The 24,916-nt window shown below is 38.9% G+C and overlaps 1 long non-coding RNA gene across 3 annotated transcripts in view; it reads right to left on the reverse strand.

The window, feature by feature from the left end:
• LOC128784738 (uncharacterized) overlaps window positions 1-24,916 on the reverse strand; it is a 56,121-nt gene that overhangs the window by 29,159 nt on the left and 2,046 nt on the right. For all 3 annotated transcript variants that reach the window (XR_008429594.1, XR_008429593.1, XR_008429595.1), the window contains one exon: window positions 24,469-24,575. This is a non-coding gene — a long non-coding RNA (uncharacterized LOC128784738). The remainder of the gene's footprint in view (window positions 1-24,468; window positions 24,576-24,916) is intronic.

Below are 24,916 nucleotides of genomic sequence, written 5' to 3' on the forward strand. Positions count from 1 at the left end.
CTTTCTAGAATTCCCAAGGAAAGAATGGAGAAACTTGACTCCTTGGCAAAGCAGATTTTTTTATAAAATGCATATGAATTAGAATTTCCAGGAGAAGAAAGATAAAAATAAAAAGCCTCAACTCAATCAAAAAAAAAACCCAAGCCCAGAATGCTGGTGATGTGATTGACAGAAAACACTTCAACAAAATACCATCTGAACCCTCTTGTCCTGACAATCAGCCCATTTCTCTGAGGGCTGCTATGGGAAAAACTCATTGCTTCAGACAGTGACAAATGACAAATGTTGGTTGCAAATAGCATGGCCCAGGAGGTCTACATGAGGTCACAAGAGGAATTCTGGGAATACACATTATTGGGGGGGGTGACTTCTGTTGACAGACTTTAAAGGGGATGAAGATAAGAATCAACAATGCATTTATTTGAGTCTCATACAAGCAGTATGGACAGAAGGGCTGAGGCAATGGAGCCCTAGTACACAGCACAGATGGGGACATTTCCATTGCTGCCTTTTAGCAGTGGTGGTGGGACCCACAGAGGGAAGCATGCTGATTTATCCGATAGTGAAAGGAGGCTTACAGAGTGATTAACCATTACCGTGTTTTCTGTAGTATGGCATGTTTAACTTCCCTGTTGTGATTATTATTCAAACATGAGGCTTGGGAAAGCAAATGTGGGGAAGTGCCCTTGGAACAGCTCATGCACAATGCTCTCAGTGCTGAGTGTTTTCTTCTGCAAATGGCCTTTGTCAGAAGTTCATGTGGACCCACAGAATCCACTTGTGGTTCCGACACTTATATTGCTTGCCAGAGAGGTCTCCTAGCTATTTTCCTTGGCTGTTTCATCAGTACAGCTAGCTTTTTTTTTTTTTCAGGCTATGCTGGATGCCACATAATGGTGTGACTAATTGAAGTAGTTTCTTTCCCTTCTCCTCCCCCAGATCTCTTGATTAATATTTTGTTGTATACCTTAATTAGCACTTTTCTGGCTTTTGGCTGCTTGTAACTCAGAGCTTTCTGAATAGACACTAGTAAAACTTTACACATTGCATTATGACAAATATTGCAAATACAAACTCCTCATTAGATTTGCAATTATATCATGCCCACAGAATTCTATTAAAAACCCAGCATGACACTGCAGATGGTGAAATGGGGAATGGTCTGCTTCCAGCCCATTCCAGCCCATATTACTTCCATGCTTTCTGTATGCATGGAAGTAATTCTGGTAAATCCCATCATAATCATGTTACAAAGTTAGACCATTAAAAGGAGAATAGCAATTGTTAGCCTTTCTAATAAAGTTTGTGTTTTCTGGGGTTTTTATTTCAGTGGCTCAGTTTCCTGCCCACTGATTCATGCTCTTAAATGTGGTTTGTATACAAAAACACAGAGGAAACCAGCTCTGCCATAGTTTTCTTGTGAAAAACACTTGTATTCGCTGTAAGAAACAGCCTTTGTAATTTCACTTAAGGAAGTTTAAAATGTCTTAAACTTCTGCTTTTGGCCTCACACATGTAAATTTATCCTGAATTAAGCCCAAGATATATTCACAATGGGTGGGAAAGAGTCAAACTTTACATAGTTTTAAAGAGGGTCAGTAGGAAGATGGCATCCCAAACACAGCAATATGGTCTCCTCTTCAGCACCAATGAAGCCTCCTGCAATTTTGTGCCTACTGATATGAATCCATTGAAAAGGGGCTCCTTTGAGGCTCTGTGAACAGGGCTTAACATAAGGAAGTGCCTACTTTAAGCTCTTTGCATACACCTTACTTGCTCTTGGAGGGGGACAGAACATCACTAGTGGGAATTTATTTGATGTAACTACTGTTCTTGGCCTTAAAACTATTGCTTTCACATTATAGGTTGCTAGTGAAAATTCACATTTTCTGAGAAAGGGTAAATTTCCTGGGTTGTTATTTTGTGTTTGTTTGTTTTTGGGTTTTTGTGGGGGTCTTGTTTGTTTGGGTTTTTGCTGTTTTTTTGTAAGGATCTGGCCATACAATTTCTCTTAATATGAGGATGAGCACCTATAGCTAAGCCCCTGCAAGGAAATATGCCTCCTTCATATGTTGTGACTTAGCAATTAATTACATTTTCACAAAATAGAGAAGGCAATGGTATAGAAAGACAATAAATTAAGTCCTGCTCTGGATATGTGATCCTTGATGGAATACTTTTTTATTTTATTTATATATTGTTAAATAGAGATTTTTTGCTTTAAGCATTGCATCACTTGCTCAGAATGAAGATTATGGGAACTGAGACTTTACTGACATTAACTACAATAATACAAACCACCTGCTTTTATGAAAGAAGAAAGACATCAGTAAGTGAAACAAGCAATACATATGTTCTTCCTGCTGAATAAAGCCCAGTCTTGAGGACAGATGCTTGGATGGTGTGCAATACTAATAATCTGTCTTTCTATAAAAACTGTCACTCTGTGTCTTATAAAAATTTAATAAAGCAGGCATGGTAATTTCCTGTTATTAAAGCTTTAAGGGACAAATTAATCTCTGTTGTACCCTCCATTGACTTCAACACTGTCTCTATTGACTTGAATGAAATTACATTGTAAATAATTTGGATGTGGGTTCTGGAGGATGGGAACCATTTAGGTACCCTTTTAGGGAGTCATTTGTGTAAAACTTCTACATTTCATGTAACTGTCATGAATTATCTGTATCTTTGGACACAACATCACCATATAGTTCCTTGCACTACTAAGACACTAGCTTTGCCCTGTACCATGGAGCATGGTGCTAAGGTTTTGGAAATAGCCTGATGGCCACAACTGGGATTTATAGTGCTGAAACGATGTTAAAATGTTGCTGGGTTTGGAGCAAGTTCAAATATTTCTGTGGAACTGTGAAGTGCAAATGTACCCCAAGACTCACATGGGCCACAAAAGAAGAAGTTTAATGTGTTAATGTGTGTTCAGGTCCAGGTGGGAACACACAGGTACCTCCCCTGGAGCAGGGAGTTTTACACTCTATGATGCAACACTGTGGATCATGTGCAGTCCTCTGGTGGAAGACCTCAGAAAAGAGTCTGAGGGTACTTTAGGGATCTTTGATGGTTTATGGCCCCCTCTAATGACCACTGTTTGACCCATGCTTAGCTCTTCTTCTGAACTTGTGGCATCTTCTGTCTAAATATTAAAATAATAAATGGCATTAATTTTATTTTCCTGTGATCTGGAGAACAGATGCAAAGATATGACTAGCTTTACATATGCCAGCCATTCAGAATTTAAACTACTTGAGCACCGGTAGCTGCTGAGCTGGAATTTTGAAGAACCAGAGGGTTTGAGGAGGCAACGTGCACCCCAGGGGGCAGACAGTGGGGCTGGACAGGGTCTGACCAGACTCCACATATGCTTCTCAGAACAAGCATCCAAGTCATAACCAACCTGGGGTGCCTCTAACTGCTACAGGCTCTAATGCTGTAGCCCAATTGAGGGCTATACCCACATTAAATTGAATCTCAGTTAAATGTGGGTATAGAACTATAGTAGTTGAAGATTTCTGTATATACGAGACAAAAAAAATCTTTTTTTTTGTTTTTTTCAGAAGACAGCACTGTGGTGCCTTTCATCAATGATATAGACCATCTGATACTATACAGGAACACAAGTGTCAGAGTATATGTGGCAATCTGAAAAGTAATTATAAATAAAAAACCCCACAGTTTTAATCTATTTTCCCTTCTCTATGATCAGAAGATGTTTTTCTGTTTGTAATGAAGATAAACAACTTAATCTCTGTGCTTTGCTGTGCTCTGGAAATACTGAGAAGTGGGGAACACTGTGATTATTCTTTCATTTCAAAAATTGTTTGCAGTGTACCTAATTAGTCCTGGTACAAACAAAAGTGAGAGCAACATAAACTGCAGAAGGAGTTCAATGTGTCTTGTTTGACTTGGAAATTGTGGCCAAATATAGTAATTTTCAAGCAAAAATATCCTTACCTTCTTAGTTTTGCTGAACAAGTTATTTGAATGGGAAAAAAGTAAGAAACTTCCTTTCCTTTTACTACTTGAAAATAGAACTTTGAATCAGAATAGATTTTGTTTATCCACTTACTTACAGCAACTTAGGGCTTTGATGAACCACCACCTAACTGTGCTTTATGTAATGTGCTGGTTACAAATAGCTTGGAGAAAGTTGAGAACTCATTAAGTATTTGGCACTAAAAACAAAACCAAACAAACCACAGAAGTTTCTTTATTGAGCACAAACAGCTGGAGTTGTGTACATATTTCCAGAATTGTAAGATAATGAATTTTGGCACTTTTTTTTTTTTTTGTTTGTTTGTTTGGCTGGTTGGTTGGGTTTTTTTTGGCTAGATGTTAGTGTGATTAGACTGTCAACAATCAAAGTGAATGCAAACAACAGAAATAAAAGATGTGGGAATCTGACACTTGGACCAAGATTTTCAACTCAAGTGGTCTGGGTAGACAAATTTCCAGACTGTAGGTGTACCAGTGGTTAAAATATAAAGATGAAAAACTGAGGAATTCAAATTGTGTTAACTCAGCAAGGACTTCAGTGTGTTTCAGTGGCACAAGGAGGACATTGAGGAGTAGGTCCTTGCCATAAAGAGCCACATGGGGAGGAAGGAGGCAATATTAGAGCAGGGAGAAAACAAGTTGTCCTTGGATTGCTCAGGCTATTAATGTGACTAATACCATGTAGAAACAGATCTCAGGCTGCTTAAGAGATGTTTGTTTTCAAAGGTATTGGAGTGTGCAGACTTTGAAACTCAGGCCATTAGAGATATATTTCCATTTCTGGTGAAGCACAGGTTGAACTCAACTATGGACTCTCAGGATCATACCTAAGTCACCTAAGCCTGATGTCTAGCTGTGGAGCAGCCCAGGCTTTTATCCTTCTGCTTGGATGTGAGGAGTCAGAGTGCAGCCCACAGCATGTGCATGAGCACAGAGTGGTTGTCCTAGGCTTTGTTACAAGGGAAAAATGGATCAGGAGGACTGCCACACTGAAGAACAACCTTTTGCCTGTGCTTGCCCCTTGCTCTTCCCAGCCTGGTGTCACCACAAAATACACTGAATATCACAGGCTATTTTTGGACACTGGGACTTCATTCACACTTCCCTGAGAAAACATGAAGAATTGCAGATGACTGAGAGGATAGAAATTAATGTCATCCTTCTGTTGTTAGGTCCTGTGTGATTTCTACTCTCTCCCACAGAACACTTTTCTACTGCAAGTGATGGGTTATGACAAATAGACTGAACTTCATAGTTTGCCTTTCTGTGATACAAGGATTAGTATAAATCATGATGGATCTTGTATAGTCCTGCAAAGTCCAGCCTTGGCATCATAATCCATCAACTCTACTGCAAAAGTTTTTCCTTGTGTATCCTCTAGAATGCACCACCATAACACTCCAATGAAGGAAATACAGATTTGTTGCAGGGGTGTTTCCTAATGGGTCCCACATGTACTGTTCATTGAAACGATGCTCTAATAATTCCATTTGAATTCTTCATTTCCAAGAGCTGCTCAGGAATCAAGCGACAGAAGTTAAGACTGCTTTAGTTTAAAATATCAATCTTTGCCTTCAGTCTTTTTTGATGATAGGATCTGACAGACCAAAATATCTTTTGAGAAAACTTACTGCAAAGCTATTTCCAGAAGGCTATGTGACAATCTTTACCCACCTCTTCTTTATCACCTTGATATTATTTGCAAAGTATTTTCCATTTAGTTCTATATAATGATTGTTAAAATCACCCAGAACCTAATTTTTAACAATAAATGCTTTAGTCTAGTTTTAGCCTTTCATAGAAATAATGCTTGAAGCTATGAAATGTGTGTTTTCCCTTCAAATCAACATTGCCTTACTTTGGTGCTTTTCAGAATTAGTAAACTGAGAGTAACTTAACAGCTCTCTGGTAAAACCTATGCTCTTTTCCTTTCTGTGAAAAGCCCATTCCAGCTGGGCACAGAACAAAATCCCTCATATTGTGAATGATGAAGGACTAGAGGAGAGACCCAAGGAGGTTATGGAAATCTGCAGCCTTGATAGTTTTCAAAATTTTACTAGACAAGTTCCTGAGCAGCCTGATTTAACTTTGTGATTTTCCCTGCCTTGAGCCAGAGAGAAGACTAGATGATTTTGAAGGCTCCTTCCAAACGAGGTTATTCAGTAAGTCTATATTACCTTCACAAGATTTTCTTGGCCTTTCTCTGACTCCTGGGGGGAAAAAATGGAAATACCTTATGCAAAGATAGTGATTATACAAAAGTTAACATATATATTCTCAGTAAAATCATTACAAGAGTGTACACATTCCTGGAGGGCATTATGAAATGCAGTTGAAAATGCACCTTAGACATCCAACCCAAACACATGAACCCTCCACGTGCACTCTATGATTTGCAGAAATGCAGTAGCTGCCTTTGCAATGTGGCATGTCATAAAAAATTTTCTTTCAGAGTCTATAATGACCTCTAGGTAAAATACAATTTGAAGTGTATACTGCAATAAGCTTTTCAGGTAAAAACTTGTGATTTGAAAGTCAGTTAAAATTCTTACACATCTTCTTAGAATTGCCTAAATACTGTTGGAATACTGTAGTAGATTCCAGAATATCTTCAAAAACGTAATAACCTCTGCAGTTATCTTTGACTCAATCTTTGCAGATGTCATGACAGGTCTGTTGCAGAGGAACTGAGTCCAATTTTTCCCTTTAGATAAAGTCTTTCTAAAACTGAGGAATAAATCCCTTTTTCCACTGGGGCAACTTTATGCAGAGCCAGGACTCACCTCAAAAGGGAGCAGGCTCCATTTTGAATCTGCTTTCTCTCTGACAGCATGCAGGTAGGAAGAGCTGGGGAGCAGCTGGCGGTGGAGATGAGGCTCTCTTTGGTCATCCTGTGCTGGGTTCAGAGTGGCACTGGTCAGCACAGCACAGGAACATCCTGGGCTCTGATGGATTTTACATTCTTTGTTTTATAGGACGCTAAGCCAAAATCTTTCAAAATGAAAGTGCCCAACAATCCTTGGAATGAATGAGCAGCCCTGCTCTGTGGCATGGGTGCATTTTCCAGGATGACTGAAGTGTCACTGCAGATAACAATCACTTGGCTTGTGCTCTGTGGCAGGCAGTGGTTTTCAACCAGGAGTAAGACAACGGTCAGAGTAAAGCTGAAAATGATCTTGAACTGAACAAAAGTTGATTTGGTTGCCAGGCTTAGAAGTAGGGTTTTCAGGTCACAAAAAGAGATGTTTTCAAGACATTCCCTGTCAGAACTGTAAATAGTGACACATCAGGTTGTCAGTGGTCAGGACATTCTTTGTGAGTGTAAATAACAAGAAGAATATCCCTGGTATTGGGTGCTTAAGCAAAGATTAAAAGTCACAAGGATGTCAAACAATACCAACTGTGTTACCTTCTGTGTACCTGTACCTAATGGCTTATCTGGACACTGTCCTCAGGAATCCTGACACTTCAGAAGATAAAATGATTTATTTTGTTCTAAGCAAAACCTTAAATTGCTTCTCCTTCAAGTCTTTAATACACAGAGCAAGGTTTGAAAACATCAATTTTCTTTAAGTTGGGGAACAGCCTCTCAACAGTGAAGGAAAATGTGTATTTTGTCTAAAGTAACATAATATTCACCTGGAATCCTTCACTGCAGATACAGTAGGAGAGATGCATCACCAGCAAAACTAAAATTCTCTCCCTACTCAATATTTTGAGCCCAAACTGAACTTTCTCCTGTAAATGTAACAATTACCATAAAAATATTCTATGAGACTAAATTCTACATTTGTTCATTACAGCAAATAAAATTGCAGAAATATTTTATTCTTTGTTTTCTTTTGGTGCTGTATTTCACCATGTAAGTGTCCCAGAAATCCACTGACAATTCACTGAGAGGATCCACCTGGAAAGACTTTGATCTCTAAACATGACAAGAAAAATCATGGTTACTTCAGTCTTCCCAGTGCCACACCCTGTACATGCCCATTACTGTAGACTTTTTGTGTAAGAAATGGTTTTGGGAGCTTGAATAGGAAAAGGTTAGTTGGATCCCAGTTCCACAATGTGCTTAATTGCATCTATGATTGTGGGCCTGCTGATTGAGATGGGATCAAAGTCATCAGCTTAAATCAAGCCTGTGCTTTGGAGCAAAACTCTGTGAGGTCATCTCCTACCCATCATGCATCCAAAGCGTTAAGATTTAAACACATGACTTTATAAAATGGCTGCAACATAATTTTCCAAGGTGAGTGTTAAGTAGAATGAGTTGGCAATATACCAAATTAATTTAAAACTCTACATTAACAGTAGTCTAGACAGAGCGGCAGAATTTTTTCTCCTGCTACACTCACACATCTAGTGTTCTCCGCAGGAACTTTTTATCTCTCCTACTCAATCTATTTCATGAAAAATGTACTTGAAATAACACTAAGGCTTGCATTTCCCAATGCTTCCTACTCCTCTTCACAGCCTAGTGATAATGAAGAGGAAGTTTTGTTCTGGGCTGTTTCTCAGCTTCTAGAGCACCCACATAAGAGACACGTGTGAAAATGACTCAAAAAGTGATGAACAAAATCTCACTACATCTGCATCTTGCTCCTAATGACACACTTTTATTCATTTTTCAAGCTGCAACAACCATCTCAGTCCCGAGATCGTTAGAGCCCTCTAAATATTCTAAACAAGGGTGGGTTTTGCAGTATTCATATTGTTCATTTAGCCACAAGTAGTTTTAAAATGTTTTTTAACTTATTACAAGATGCTAGCTGAGAAAGAACTGTCAAATTAAAGTATTGTAAGAAAAAAGATTTAACAAGCATCAACCACAGGCCAAATCAGCAAGAAAAGGGAAACAGCCCAGTTTTCCCACTAAAGTGACCAAGTATTAACATTTTGGAGGATGAACTGATGTGTGTGCAGCTGTGCAGCATTTGTGTGGGAGAGGTCACTACTAATCTCTAAGGCTTCATTGCAAAACATGTGTAACAAAAAATTGAGTCTGGCTTCTGTTGTAAATCTCTCTTGATGCTTTGGACATTTTTAAGTCTTCTGGCATGCAAAATCATCTGTGCTTTGCTGATCAGCTGCTCACTTTGACTGTAAGGACAGGAACAATGAGTATTGTCCTTTGACTGCAGCATTTCTGTTTTCTCAGTCCAAAATAATGGATTTTGTTCATGTTGTGCCCTTGCAGGAGTTACTTGACCTTGCCGGATGTAAATGACTATCCAGGTTCAAGTCTCCATGTCCTCCCATTTTTCCAGCCTCTATATTCTTTTACCATTTTTCTCCCTCTTAATTTTTCACAGCTCAATTTTATGAAATGTCTTACTGCTTCCCACATGTCTCATTTCTACATTTGCTTAGCCTCTACATATCCTTCTTATCCTCTCCATGTTGTTCTTTTGCCCTTTTCTTCTCACTTACCCATCTGGCATGGCACTTGGACCAATGGCTTCCCACAGCTTGGCTAAACAAGCAAGGCAGAATTTTTCCCAGTGTTTTCTCTGTGTCAGTAGACTAGGAAGTGAAAGTTCCTTTTTTAACTGGTAGTGAGTGCTGAACCAGAGCTAATCTTGTCAAATACACCACTAATATGATGCATTTCACACATAACTGATTGAAGGTTCATATCTTCCTTCCTTCCTTCATCTGAATGATAATAAGACCATTAAAATTTTTGGTTTGTGACCTGGAAATTCAGATAAGCCACCAACTCACAAAGGAAAAATGCCTTCCTGACCATGTGACTGATGAAAATTCTAATCAAAAAGCAACATCATGTTGAACATACTGAAGTTTTGACGGCGGTGGTGGTTGGAAAGGAGTTCGGATAGGTTGCTGTCTTCATAACAGGCAGCTTAAAAGCTCCTAGATACTTGTGTGGTGTAGAATCACAGATGATGAAATTTCACATCTCTCTTCTAAAGTCCATCCATTCTGACATGTTTTGAATAAATTTTAGGCTATACCAAATGGTAGTCTTTGATGGAAATCTAGAAAGGTATTTTCATGCAAGTTAGGTAACATAGGAGACTTAAACAAAGTCCTTGAAAAGGTAATGCAAAGTTTCTAACGCTTCTAGAGAGTGTTCCAGAGCAGAACTAACAGAAACTTCTGTTGTCCCCCTCAGGTTTCCATACCTCTCTGAAGGGAAACCAGGAAGGCTGCATTCCTAAGTCAGGTGCCTGAACTTGGTGGCCCACTGCCAGGGACAGCTTTTCCCTTATTTTCTCTGAGAAGTCGACAGCTTGGGAGCAGTGCATGAGCAAGCAAACTAAGGAGCAGGAGGGCAGCATGTCGACGTATTTAAACGGGAAAGAGAAAAAGCATGGATGCTTTTTGTAGCTCAAGTGCTGGAGAAATCTCAGGCAGTGAAGAGGAGAAGCTAGACAAAGCATTTTCAGCCTTCTAGTAGTTTCAGGGTAAAATGACTGCTGTTAAGATGTTGAGTTCTAATATCTAGGTCCATTAAACAGATTAACATTATAACCTAAGGATGTGAACATAACCTAAGGGTGATGATGTGAATATGCAAATGGTTGCTGGCTACCTTCAAGGCATCGGGTTTAGGATCTGTGGAAACCTGAACTTCCAACAAGGAACTCAGTTAAAGGGTCTGGGACTGTGTGTGACTATGTATAGTATTATTGTCAGATTTATCTGCAAAACCATGGGTAGCATAAGCAAAGTCTTATCCAAGAAAACTCAGTGTAGGGGTCACCTTATACTCACAAAGTTATCAGCTAAAATTTTAGATGATCTGAAAGAATAAGGTCATACAGAGCTCCTGGGAGCTGACTAACCTTTAACTTGTCATGAAGAATAACTCTTCTTTATTTAGTTGTTCTTTCTTAGATTATCCTACATTTAAAATCCACTGCCTTCTCAGTTTTGTTCTCCCAGTGCAAAAATAGCTGTGGTTATTGATTTGTAGCCAATGTGATTTTTTTGTTTGGATTTTTGTGTGCATTTAATGCTTTTTGTGAATTCCAGAATTCCGGAATTAGGAGTGGCAAAAGGAAGAGGAAATTTCACCTGGACAGCAACATCAGAAAACACACCAAAAAAAAAAAAACCACACTGGGGAAAAAAAGGTTGTACTGACAATTGGAAAAAACCAAATTTGTAGCTAATCTACATGAGTCTGAGGTTACTGGCATGCTGGAGATAATAGAGTTGAAGGTTTCCACAAGAGGAGGATCGATTGCTTTTTGTAGATGAGTTTGAATAAACTTTGATGAGTTAAATATGAGTTTGACTAAACTTTTTACATGAGTTTGAATAAGCTATTTAACTTTGCTAACACTAGAGACTATGTAGTCTCTACTCCTGCAAAACCAAAACCTTCTGGCAGGATTCTTTGGCTGACTTGTCAAAAATCCACTTATTTAAAAAAAATAAAGAGTTTTTCCTTGATTTTGGAAGCAAGTTTATGTTAAACAGAAAGTATTGTCAAAAATGCAGAATTTGATTTTCACACCTAAAGACATCAGAAGCACAGAAGAAAAAAGAGTGGATGCATGGAGGCCATCCTTTCCAGAATGAGAGGTAGATGTGGACCATGGATTCTTCCAAGGACAGAGCAAATAATGCATACAGTGTTCTACCAGATTCTTCTAAGTGAGATTGAAAACAGCATATTGTTTGACAAAATGTCAAAGGAAATATAGAACAGGAATGCATGGCATTTGGATATTTCTTCTAGAACTGTAGTTTCCAACTTAATTTCAAACAGAATTCATTGCAAATATAGGACAGAATAACAATTTCCATCATGCGAGCTTTAGAACTTTAAAGTCTAAGGAACTGTTTGAACCTGGAGACACTGAAGATGTTTAAATCTTTTACTGAATATAGTGGCTTCAATAACAGCCAAGAAAAACATGACTTTCCTTGTAAAAGGTATATGTAAATAAAAATAAGGATGTCTTTGCTTTGGAAACCTTTAAAACCACCTTCAATATTGATGTGCAACTTAATTTGTCAAATATCTGCAAAACCAAACCAAATATTTCCTTTAAACAAAAGGAAAAAGAGGTTAGAATCAACAATATATAATATCCTTGATAAAGTATATTGTACCGCTAAACATAATGCAAAAAGTGTAATGGAGTAGATTAAAAAAAAATAATTTTGACCAAGTAAAATCTTTTTTGAGGTTCTTCTAAAGTGTTCTGCTCTTCTTTACACTTTCCTCTATTATTTTCAACAGGGTAGAACATAGCTGTCATGCAACACAAAGGAAGTGGGTTAATAACAGCAATTACACAGAATGTTTGAAATAGCAGCATAGACAATGCTCATCTCATTGTTTCCAAAGTGCACTGTACGTGCCTTACTTGTGGCAGGGCTCAGATCTATCCTCTGAAATAGGCAGGAAGTAGGACAAAGCTTTGTGAAGAATCAGCCAAAGTGTGTGAAGGAAGTAGGACTTACAACTATCTTCAAAACCATACATTCCTATGAGTCCTTTTTGTTTGCTTACACAGCAAAGATGCTGAAAAGACAGGATCTTATTCATCTAGTTCCTGGAAATACAGAGCAGTGGGAAGCATTATGTATGTTCTCAGAAGTGTTGCTGAAATCAATGAGTACAGTCTGGTTCAGAACTGACATTTCCTGTTATTTAACTGGACAAACTGCCTTCACAAGCTCTTCTCACTAGATGTTTCTTTGCTGGCATACAGAAAAGTATTTTCTGCTTTTTTTTTTTTGTCTTTTCTCTTTCCTTCTGATTTAAATTTAATTCATTGTCCAACACAGACACTCTAAATCTCTTTGCTCTGACATGTAGAGCAGCAAAATCACTTGGTGCCCTATACATTCTGATGCCATTGTGGATCTGCTGTGTCCAATAGCAGTAACGTTTCCTCAGAGTTCAAGCTGTATTCCAACTGGTTGGCAAACTCTGTGTCCAAAACTATTTAGGCACATAAATAGCAATAATTATATTAATATTGCTGTACTGTGGATCAAATTATTAAGCGTTGTAGATCAGCAAAGCTCTAGTGATGACAAATAAGGGAAATTATGCTGATTTATTCCTTAAGCATCAGGCTGTATTTCAAATGATGACAAACTCTGACACACATTAGCCATTTCCCTGTAGTATATATCATGGAGTACTCTCTTCATGCAGTGATGATTTCTGAGCTATATCATTGCTCATCCTTCCGTGGATTTTACCCATAATGTAAGATAATTAATTTTATTCAGAATATTCTCTACATTAGCAGTTCTACCTTGTTCATCGCAAAATATTGCCTATGGAGGAAGCCTACAGGAAAATGGAATACTTTTGCCAAGCCTACAACAATATTTGAGAAACTGACACAAGCTAATGAAATCTATTTGGCCAAAACACCAGAAATGAGTCAACACCTGTCCTTAAAGAATTCCACTATGAAAACATTATGGATTAGTTTGTCTCCATATGTCTCTGCATTGCCTGTGTATATAATACAGTTTCATTTTTTTCAGGAAGATTGTTTTATTAGACACCTGACTTTTACATGCAAGCTACTGGTATTGGAACACATTATCTGTCCTCTTTGGTAGAGAAAGAAATGTTTCTTATATTTCGACGTTATTGAACATTCCCTCTGAAAACAGGGATGTAAAAGTGGAGCTGGATCATCTCAGGCTGTATGTTTGAGTGATCCTTGTCCCATGTCTTGCATTGCCATTTGCCAACATGAGTTACCTTTAGGAATGGGTTTTCCAGTACCTAGCATGCAGATCTGGAAATACCATGCCAGGGCCACCTGGGAGGCACCCAGGCATCGAGAGATGGGACCCAGAGGGATTGCAGGGACAGCTGAACCACACTGCAACTTCTGCCTAGGATGTACCCAAGTTCCTTTTCCAGGGAAATGAGGGTGCAGGAAGGTAGGGCTGGTTGTCCCTCAGATCTCTGCCATTCAGCTGGGGCTGATATTTGCACTGATAAGAGTGCACTGATGATAGCACAGTCCCCAAGACTGGAAGAACCAGCTTTAGAGGGTTAATTTGCAGACAGGGATGTGAAATCCCTGCCTTTGACAGAATAGCCTGCCCTTACACTCAGTGGAAGAGAAGGCACCTCCAGAGAGTGAGACATCTGACCTATTTCTTATGCACCCTCTTGGCACCCAGTTAGAGGATAGTTCTGTCAGTCAGTGAGTAAAAAAAAAAAGGCTGGAAATTTAAGACACATGAAGATTTGCCAGGAGACTTGTCTTATTGAGAAGCTGACAAGGAGGTCTTTGTCTAAAGCACTCGCTTTGGCTTCAGCCTAAGGGTGTTGCAGAGCTGCTGTGGGTGGTCAAACCTTTTTGGGTGCAAGTAACAATGTGGAGTCCTTGGCCCTCTGTTGTTGAGGGCAAGTTTCTTTTTTTTACTCCCAGCCTGCTTCCTCCAAACCAAGATCAATGTGCAAAAGGAAAAAATTGGGGCAAAGCAACATCTCCAACTCAAACTACTGTGTTTTTAAAGAATTCAGGTGATAACAAAAGGTACTCTTGGCAGATTATATTATTCTACTAGACTGGTTCGTGGTTTGATTTTTTGTAGGGCTGTTTGGTTGGTTTTTTAAATAGCCCACAATTATATTAGCATTGAGTACCTTAAATGTAATCTACAAGGCACAAAATAAATAGTACAACTGACTTGTTATAAAATTAAGTTAGCTTGAATGTTCTTTGGCAGTAAAGTTTTGTAAAATGCAAAATTTTTGTTACTAGAGAACACAATATCAACACAGAGGCAAATAATTATTTAATAGGCATTTAAGAATCCATGAGCTAGTTTCATCTTTGGTAGGATCAGTAAAATTACTTGTACTGCTTACAGCTTCCTCCATGCAGCAATTCACATGAAGTTCTCAGCAATGGGGCAGTTCTCCAGTGTGTCTGGCTTTAAATATTCCTATTTCTCCTGCCTGCTCAGGCAAAGAAGTAGGAAAATAGAGGAAGGTAATTGAACAGTAAGAGTAATGACACTGCAATTTAGAGAAGTTAAAAGATAGTGGAAAGGATGGCAATAAAAACAAATATTGAATGCATACACATCTGTAGAGTTGTAAGGAAAAACAATGCTATGGTAGGATGTGAAATGATGCTGCTGTTGTCCTGGGCTCTCCAGTGAGACATGGGATGAAATTCTACCTGGAGCTGAGTGGGGTTTCTCTGCCTTAATTGGTATTCTTCTTTGTTACAGAAAAGTACCATGTAAAGAAAACATATTATCCTATGGTCTTCCCCTGATGTTTCCAAACCTCACTCTATCTTATGCCATTTTCATGATCAACTATCTGATAGCTGGTAGGGAAATGTAAGTCTATCCCTTAAAATAAAAGGGAAGTAAAAGCTTGTTACCAGTGAAAGCTGTCTCTTTAAAAGACATTACAGCTCTGGGATTTCCCTTGGCAACTGTTGAGGCAGGCTGCCTAGTGGTATCCACACTCCTGGGTGAGGGTTTTGGGATGCCTGTGCGGTGCACAGGAGCCATGCAGAGAGGACATCTAAGCTGGTAAGAGGTGCTATGGCACTAATGCCACTGCTGCCTCCCAGGATCAGATGTGCTGATGTTCCTGCTGAAAAGAGGTGTGTGTCTCTCTCTCTTTTTTTTTTTTTTTTTTTTTAACTGAATTCACTGCTTCACAAAACACAAGAGTGAGTTTCTAAATTTCATTATTTAAAGTGCTGAAATTCCAAGCTGAACCCCCACCAAACCAGCTGTCTTGCATGGTGGCCCTAAAGGACTTCCTTTCATTTCCTCCTCTTCCCCAGCCCAGAAACAAGGGATAAGAATTCTGAGCACACACAGGAGAGCCAAGCAGCACCCACCAAATACAGCCTCATATTTGAAGCAGGTTCAGATGATTTCAGATGGAGAGGGGAAGTGAACCCAAGACCAGCACAGCCTCAGAAGCTGTATTGACCAAGAGATGATCAGATACATTAGCAGGAAGTGAGAAAGAGAAGCCTGTCTTCTTCTAGAGCAAAGAAGCTGCTGCACTCTCCATAGTTGAACTCTGAAGACACCAACTGATTTAAGTCCAGGTGGAAGGTGGAATATGTGTAGGAGTCTGTGTGTGTCCTTATCAGAGACACAGTTGTCTTAAGAAGTATTCTGCCTATGCCCAAAAAGAGATGTCTAAATGTCACATGACCTTTAAAGCTGAGAAAGTCCAGGCAGTAACTAAGAAAATGGAAGTTTAATTAGTACTCAGATTAGACATATACCATTTTCCTATGTCATTTTGTGCCTCTGGTGTATACTAAATTTAAGGACAGTTGGCATTTCTCCATTTAAAAGTTATTTTCTAAAATATGAATGTATGCATATATATGTATGCGCACACATACACACACACACATTTCTTGGCACACTGAAAGTTTCATACACCCATTTCAAATTTTCCCTCAAGTCTCCCTGCTTCTGGGTAGCTAAAATCTAGCAGCTGTGACCCATGAAATCTTATCCCTTTCTCTACATCTTCAATTGCTCTGTTTAAGATGTGCACATGCAGATGCAAAGACAGCTGTTATTTTGTTCCCAAAACATGGGAGACTGCTGTGGAAAAATACTGCACAGATTTCTCTCATTGCTACTTTGATGCTGTACTTTCTGCTTGATATTTTTGTGCCTTAATCTTCCCTGTCCAACAGCTTAAAATTAGAAGTACTGTTTTTTTCTCATTATATATAAGAAAACGTTAAATTCCCACTACTGCTTAAGAGATTCCTTTTTATGGACTACATACATTGTTAGCATAGTGTAACATACTGATGCCACAAGTTATTTAGTTAAAACATTGAATGTAGGGAAAACAATGTAGGCTCTGCTCTACTGCATCAAACTCAAGGATCTGAGGCACATTTCTCCTGATCTCTCTGTAGACAGAGAATATGGAAGATGCGTTCCCGGAATGATGGATTTCCTCTTAAAGCCCAAATTACTCTTGGACATGCCTACAATTCATCATGGACAGCCTCAAAGTGTGGGATGTAGTACCATCAGTTAGGTGTCTTGCATTAGAGGGAGAAACTTGATTTCAGGTGCCCCTGCTACTTTCTGGTCCAGACAGCATCCCACGTGACTGGGGTATCTCACTAAAACAGATGATCAGTGGCTTGCTTGCAGACCTAGAGCCTTTGCCCGTTTTTCTGGTAGTTATGCTACTGCAAACATAACAATAAATGGAAATAAACAAATAAATGCAGGAATATAGCAGACTTTCTCCCTTTTGGACAGCTGGCCAAATTTTGCTCTAACTGGTGTTAATACAAACAACTCGTTTCTATTGACAGAAATTGCTCTCGGTTCAGCTTGATATAATTATAAAAGGATCTGTACTGTTCTCCAGGGTGTCTTCAGACTCAGAGGTTTCTAAGAAATCAGGAGCTGCCATTATAATTTTTATATAACTTTCAACATGATATGCTATGTCAATCTAATGAAACACTGTACCAGTGTAGTAGTGGGTAACAACATGACAAAATTATTTCTTACATAGTGCTACAAATGACTGATTACTCTTATTTTTGGTATTTAAAATTATAAAAAAAGACAAGTGTCTAAAATTTTGCAAGGAAATCAAATAGAAACTGACAGGTATAATTATTTTATTGTCTTGAAAGGAATACAAAATCTCCAAAGTGGAGAGCTCTATATACAGAAGAGAGGACTTAAAAAGGAAATAATGAAGAAATCTGCTTTTTAACCTAGTCTCAGCTGATGTCCTGCAATTATCCTCTACTCATTGGAGTCTGTGAATGTTGCAGCCTGCTTTTGGATAGTTATGTTGTTGTAGAATTTGCATTCATATTTTAGCATACTTTTTTTTATATAGCAGAAGCAAGGTGTGAGCTCAGACTCCAAAGCTAAGTGTTGATGCTGGTATGTACAGGAACATGAGCATCACAAAAAAACCCACTGCTGGTTTTTCCAATAAACATTCAGACTGTTTGAAGATACAGGGCTCAGATCCAGAAAAGCTGGATACAATCCTTCAGACTCCTGCATATTCTTGGGAAACTTTGCCCAAAATGGAGGTAGGGCAGTTTTAGGGCATAATTTTAAGGGTCACTACAAAATTTAGGCACTTAACCTGTCTCTAAAATTCATCTGTGCAGTGGAGTACAGCAAGAGCCAGTGTTGTTTGCATAGACAAAAGTCAGGCACAATGTTTTTGTGACCTTCCAAATGTATGTCTAAAATGGATATATAAGCCCTCCCTCCTGAGGCCTTCTGGGTCTCCTGCTATGGAAGAAATTGATAATGTAGGTATTTGCTTAAAGAAAAAACCTCCTGGTGTTTTGGGTACACACCAAGGTGTTAAGCTAGGAGCCAACCACATCCCCTAACAGAGGTGTGCTCAGTGTCTGGGGCAGCAGTCACAGGCAGCTGGTGCCAGAATCTCTTCTTAGAGATGGTTGCCTCCATTCCATTTTTGACAGTTAAATTCAGCAGACATCTGAGATTTGAGCCCCCCTGAGGTTTGGGTCTCCTAATGTACAGCAATGCCAACACAAAATAATTGTTCATTTCAGTTTTGCTCTTCAGTAGGAAGAGTTAAATATGAGCATAGGAAGGCTTTTGATAACTTTAAAATACTTATTTTATTCATAGCAACAGAGGCCAATGAAGAGTGTGGTGACAGCCTGGAAACCATGTGGTGTTTTTCTTGCTAGAGTAGGTGGAAGACAAAGGTTAGGCTGGGCTGTGACACTCTCTCGTGAGTGCTGCAGCAGTAGTTCCTGTGCTCAATCACTAATTGTTTATTTTACCACCTAAAAGAAGACCAGAACAGACTTCAAGAATATTTCTTCTACAACAAGAAAGGGAAGATGTAGCAAAACTGCAACCTTCTACTAATTTATGTTTATATAGTAATGTACTGTATTTCATATAGAAGAAAGGGGAAAAGGACCTCTTTGAAGGTAAACTTTTGTTTAGTAATTTCAACACAAAAGAAGAGATACTTCAGGGTGTCCAGGACACTCGTAGAGATCTGGAACATATTATAAGTGCCACTGGAGGGCTGTGCCATTCTGCAGGAATAGCTGTAGAGGATACAAAGGAATGTACTAAAAAGCACCAGAAAGATAACCTGTCCTTTCCTGGTCACCATCATCCAGCAATTTCTTCTTCAGCAATAATCAAAACCAGATTGTTCTGTTTGAGTTCTGTGACCTGCAAAAGGGCTTTCTGAGAAAAGACTCCAAAATATGGCAGTACTGAGGGTTGGGTAGCAGCCATTCAAGGGTATCCTTAGCAAGATTTCCTGCAATTCAACTCTTCAGAAGTAGTATAAATGCTATGTCAGTGACACTTAGGTGTCATTCAGACCTTTTCATACCTTGCTTAGTATGTTGCAGGGCTGGAGGATGGTTCAATTATACAGTGCTCTGTCAGATACCTGCTCATAGTAATGTTGAGGTCATATTGAGCTCCTGAAGTCTTTGCATTTCCCACTGCGTTTACACTAGCCACCCATCAAGAGCACTAATTAGAGGGAAAATATAGCTTATACCAATCATTTATTTTTCTATAACACCCCTAGGCTTATACCAATCATTTATTTTTCTATAACACCCCTAGGCTTATACCAATCATTTATTTTTCTATAACACCCCTAGGCACAAAATTCCTAATGTCCTTTTCCCTCATTAAAATCCAATCAACTAAAAGTATTTTTTTATTAAGTGGACCATGAAATAGCTTCTAAAAATTTAGAACAAAAGGATTTGAAGGCTATGGCCTGTTTGAAATATTTGCCAGCAGTGTACCTGGAGAAAGAAGAGGTATGTGTATCTTCAACTCACAGAGAGATATTGGGAAAATAGCCTCCAGAAAGGATGGCTGGTGTCTGAGAGCCTCGGTACCTGCTGTTCAATCCCACCATGCATCCTTCACATTGATGTTTGCAGCTTTGGAAGAAGAAAGTGAAAACAAAAGACCAAAGCAATGACAAGGAGGAGAAGCACATTAAAAAAGTGAGAACAAGAAAACAAGCTAAAATGAGTCTTTGCTGATAGCAGGCACAGGGGCAAAGTAATTGTTTCAGAAAATGCTCCTGTCAGAAAAACTCTTTGCCACAAAGGAAAGGAGAGTGGGAAGGCAACTCCAGCACTGGCTGGAATATTTGCATTCTTACTTGTAAAATACTCTCATATAAATAATCTTCATTTAAAATGGAATCCTGCTGTGGAAATGTGCAATACATCATCAGCTGGAAGCTGTTGTAGGACTTGTCTTGCTACTGATGACACATCATCTCAGTGCTTCAGAGAGGTTTATTGTCACTTGTGTGGTCACAGAGTGAAGAGGACAGACACACTGAGACACATTTCCTATGCCTCCCCCGAAACCTATCCCCATAAATACCAATCTGTTTCCTTGAATTCCATTTGAAGCGCTGATTGGAATCAAAAAAGATTTTTAATTTTTTTTTTTAAAGAGCTCTAAAGCATTTTTTCTGTGAAAATGAGGATTTTCATGTGCCTGCTTGTGGGATCAAAGCCACCCTTGTTCTGGACTGGGTGAGTTTGCTTTTCCTTCATTCAGGTTACTTTTCAGAACATGGTTTAGCTGTCATGCGGTGGTGTTGATGGAGAAGAGATGACACTTGGAACTCCAGTTCTTGGGTTGCCTTTCAATAAACAGCACATAAAGCTGGTGCTGGCTCACCCAGGAAGGAGAATAAGCTGGACCAAAATGCCTGTCTGTGAAGCCACACATGCCAGGCAGCCTGACAAACAAAGTCCATTATTAAAACCAGAAAAATACATGGAGACAAGGCCTGTCCTGCTCACGGGACGTTGTGTCTAACTAGCTGTACTTCCAGAGAAACCTCCCTAAGGATGAACAACTTCCCAGAGATAGGCACCCCTCTCTCAGATATGTTGTTGGGCATCTGGCACTTCAGTAGGAGCAGATGGTTAAATGACACTCGGAACCCGCTCTCACTCCAGATTATGAGCATGGAGAAAAAGAAAGGAGGAAAGTTCAATTTTGCTTTTATTAGATCCTTTTTTTTTTTTTTTTTTTTTTTTTTTGTGCCAGTTTGTTTTTTAAAGGTAAGAGCCTTAGAGCAAAAGAGGGAATGAGTCACTGCAATAGCTTCTCATTAAACTAATGACAAGACATATAAACAGAGGGACCTCATTTGGCCAATGTTCCTGCTGTCCACAACACTAAACCATAAGAAATCAAACCAGAAAAAAGTCATGTAGTGTGCCTCGGACTGGGTGTTCAATTAACCTTAAACTGGAAATGCTAACATTTGATTTAAAAACAAGTTATGCATTTGCATCAGGTGCCTTGTAGGTGGATAGGGTAAAAAAGCAGTGAAATCAAGTCCCAAGCTCTGCAGTTTGCACCTTTGCATGTATATGCACTGGGTAGTAGCACCTCATTTGAACTACATTTCCAAAGGCAAGGAGTTTGTCACTGTTTTCATTCCTCTCTTTTTAATACCAAGTCAATTACACAGGCACCTCCCTGGGTTATGGTAGGTGCTGAACACTTCTGAAAAATACCCTCTCAGTAAAAGCCATTATTTGCCAGCCTGACTCCATAAAAATCAACCTGCCAGAATGAATTCTGAAGGGCCCCGTGCCAAATCCTTGTCTCCAAAGAATACGCCCCGTTCGGTATAGAAGTATATATGAATAATCCTCATCCAAAGAGATAAAAAAGGAAATAAGGTGTTAATCTGCAGAAAAGATCTTAATACAAAACTATTCTACGTCTACAGTGTCAGCCACAGACTGCAGGGAGAATAAGATTTTTGGAACTGAGAAAATAATACTGAAATTATTTTTAGAATTGCAAACACTTCACAGTGTTCAAACCAGACTCGTTTTCAGCAGTGTTTCCTAGCTAATATTTATGAGCTTTTAAAATTGAAATGTTTAATTTAAAGGAATGAAAGCAGCAAGCATTACTTTGAAACATTTTGGTAACATTTTATTTTAGATGCGGACTTGCCTTTTCTGGTATGCTTGACAAAACTATGGGCATAGCAGTATAAATGGCAACTAGTTTTAAAGCAAAGATTTGAAGAACAAGTTTTTCTCGTAACAACTGTATGTAATTGAGTAAGATCTCTATCCTCGCAGCCTGATAACTTTAAGTGTTGGAGTAATTAATGTGGAAGCCAGCTTTGGCAAAAGCATCTAGCTACAACATATCTTTTTGTCTCTTAAATGCCTTAAAACCAGCTGAAGCCCCTTCAGCTCCATGGTTAATATAAAGGAAATGAGGAAAAAATGTTCCATTCATTTCCTCCTTGTGTAAAGGCCAAGGTTTAACAGACAAAGAAGAATAATTTAGAATTTTACCTATTTTTGTAACAGACAATCATGAGAGCTCATCTATACAAGGAATCTTAACAACAGAAAACAAAAAGAATAGAATGTTAAAAGCACCAAAGGCTGACACAAAAACTGCCCAACAGATTAAATTACTCAAATATGTGGTCTGTCCATTAAATTTATCCACTATGAAATGGACAGCATTTCTATATGATAACACATGACAGCTTAGTAATCATTTACTCCTGGCATTGCACAGTGTGCAGTTGAAGCACAAGTAGAATTATTTTTTCACTAAGTAACCTTTGCTAATAAACAAGGCATTACCCTGGCAATGAAAAAATTAATTGCAAAGAGTTGAAGTTGGGTGGAGGGCTGAGTAGGGGGCTGCCAATAGACTGTAATGGAGATATTTTTGAGCCTGCATTTATAAGTGATTCTCTCTACTGTTTTTCTGAGAGATGCTTCAAAAGTAGCAGCTAAAAATAAAAGGACATCATTATTATCAAACACCATCAAGCTGACAGACACTTCTGTATTAAGATGCAAATAAAATCTTCATGTCATGGATGATGACTCCTGTTATTTTCAGTTCTTTGCCGAACTTGAATGTTTTAGGCCAATAGTTTTCACAAGAAGAAAGTGCCTTAGTTTGAACATGTTTGTTTAAGCTCTCTTAATGCCATTTGGCCTTTTCAAAGAGAGGGATTAAGGAAAAGCAATCTCTTGTTTTTCTCATCACAAGTTTTACAATGTTTTTTAACTAAGAGTTCCTGGCATTGCCACACGACATGTTCAAGATGACATTCATCTCTAGTGACCCGGTACCAAAGCTATTCTTTGTGCAATCCTCGTGCAAGTTCATTGCCATCTTGGCTTCAGTTCCAGCTAAGGTTGATGTGTTCAACACCTTCTTTGCCTCTTGTGGGAATCCAGGGCATCCCTCTCTGGCTGCCCTGAAAGGTCTGGGACCCTGGCATGGGGTCAGAAACCCCCCTGTACAGAGCCCTGAGAGACACTGACTCTGATTTCTATCCATGGAAAAGAGTTTTCAATCTTACAGGATGAATTACAAGCTCTGAGTGTTTGATATAAGTAGTAATTAGTGTGGCACGGGTGCAAAAGTAGAATTTAAGGATTCTAGATAAGGGGTTCAAAGGAGGCAAGATGGAAGAAACAGGGTGTGCCTTGTCCTTTTTCTTCTTCTTCATGGCCTCCATGTTTCACTGTGGTGTTGGCATTTTTCTATTGGTTTAGACTGGGGACACACTGTTCAACATGGGTGATAGATACTGGCACGTTATTGTAAATATAGCACACATAGTTTCTAGTATATAATGTTTGTAACATCCCACTGAGGGGCAGAGCCCCGCACGCTGTCCTGCGAGACAGACCTGCTGCAGGTCAGAGAGAAAATATTTTAGATAAGAAGGAATAAACAACCTTGAAAACCAGCACAGACGAATGACGACTCCTTCTTTGGCAGTGGGGCTGAAAGACAGAGACTTTCTACAATCTCGGGAGCATTTAAATATCACAGATCCCAACAGCCTCTGTCTTCACAATATATATCTCCCAGACCTCTATGCTTAGTGGAAGGCTTAAAGTGGCAGAGGGAACAGCAATACTGATGAGTTGGAGGCTATTTGAGAGAACATGAGCAATAAAAGTCTTTTCTCTATTGTATTTGAAAGACTGTGCAAAATGGGGGAAGTCTTTGACACCTGAAATACTGCATCTTCTTGCCAGAGTGGAAGTCTGTATCAAAATACAGACATGCAATGTTGTACAAACAGTCAAAGTCTGGTATTTTCTAAGTGTGTTTGCCATTACACTCATCACCTTTTTATGAGATTGTCTTTGTAGTTTGGATCGGTGAAATCTTGAATTGTGCCTTACCTAACTCTCAGAAAGACATCCAAGTGAATAGGGAATCTGCATGGAAAACAGTCTGATATGCTATCAGCTGAAACTGAAACAGCAGTAAAGTTCAAATAGTGGTGTTAGAAAAGGTGAAGACATTCTAAAGGAATTTTAGTTTCACGTGGTTTAATATGAAATATTTTTTTTTTAAGAAATGGTGCTATTTTTGCTAAAAGCCCACAACTTTGCTCTCTTAAATACTAGGAGAAAAAGGAATGTTCACCTCCTTTCCCCAGGCTCAAATTCTTCACAGCAGTACGGACCATCTTCCCCAAAGGAAAGGAGGTTGACCATCTGGTATCATTCCAAAGGACATGAGACAGGCCAGTGCTGAAGAATAAAAAACCACCACAGCCCATTATGCAGTGGGAAAGAACAGAAAGATGGATCTGGAGAACATAAATGTGGAAAACTGCCCTGAAGGCCTACATGTGATTAATCCCAATTTCACAACCTTCTGAATTTTAAGTCTGAGAATACATTTGAATACTTTTTAAATCTGGACTTTGTCAACCAAAAGATCTGATCTATGCAAGTAGTTTATTCACAAGAGACAAAAAGAATTGGTGCTATGTAATGAGTAATGCAGTTACTCACTGTTCTCATTATCCAGTGTCCCAAGCTGGAGAAAGTATGAAAGTAATTGATGAAAATCAAGCCTTTTTGGATGC

The sequence above is a fragment of the Vidua chalybeata genome, chromosome 2, assembly GCF_026979565.1.
Source record: "Vidua chalybeata isolate OUT-0048 chromosome 2, bVidCha1 merged haplotype, whole genome shotgun sequence".
NCBI lineage: Eukaryota > Metazoa > Chordata > Aves > Passeriformes > Viduidae > Vidua > Vidua chalybeata.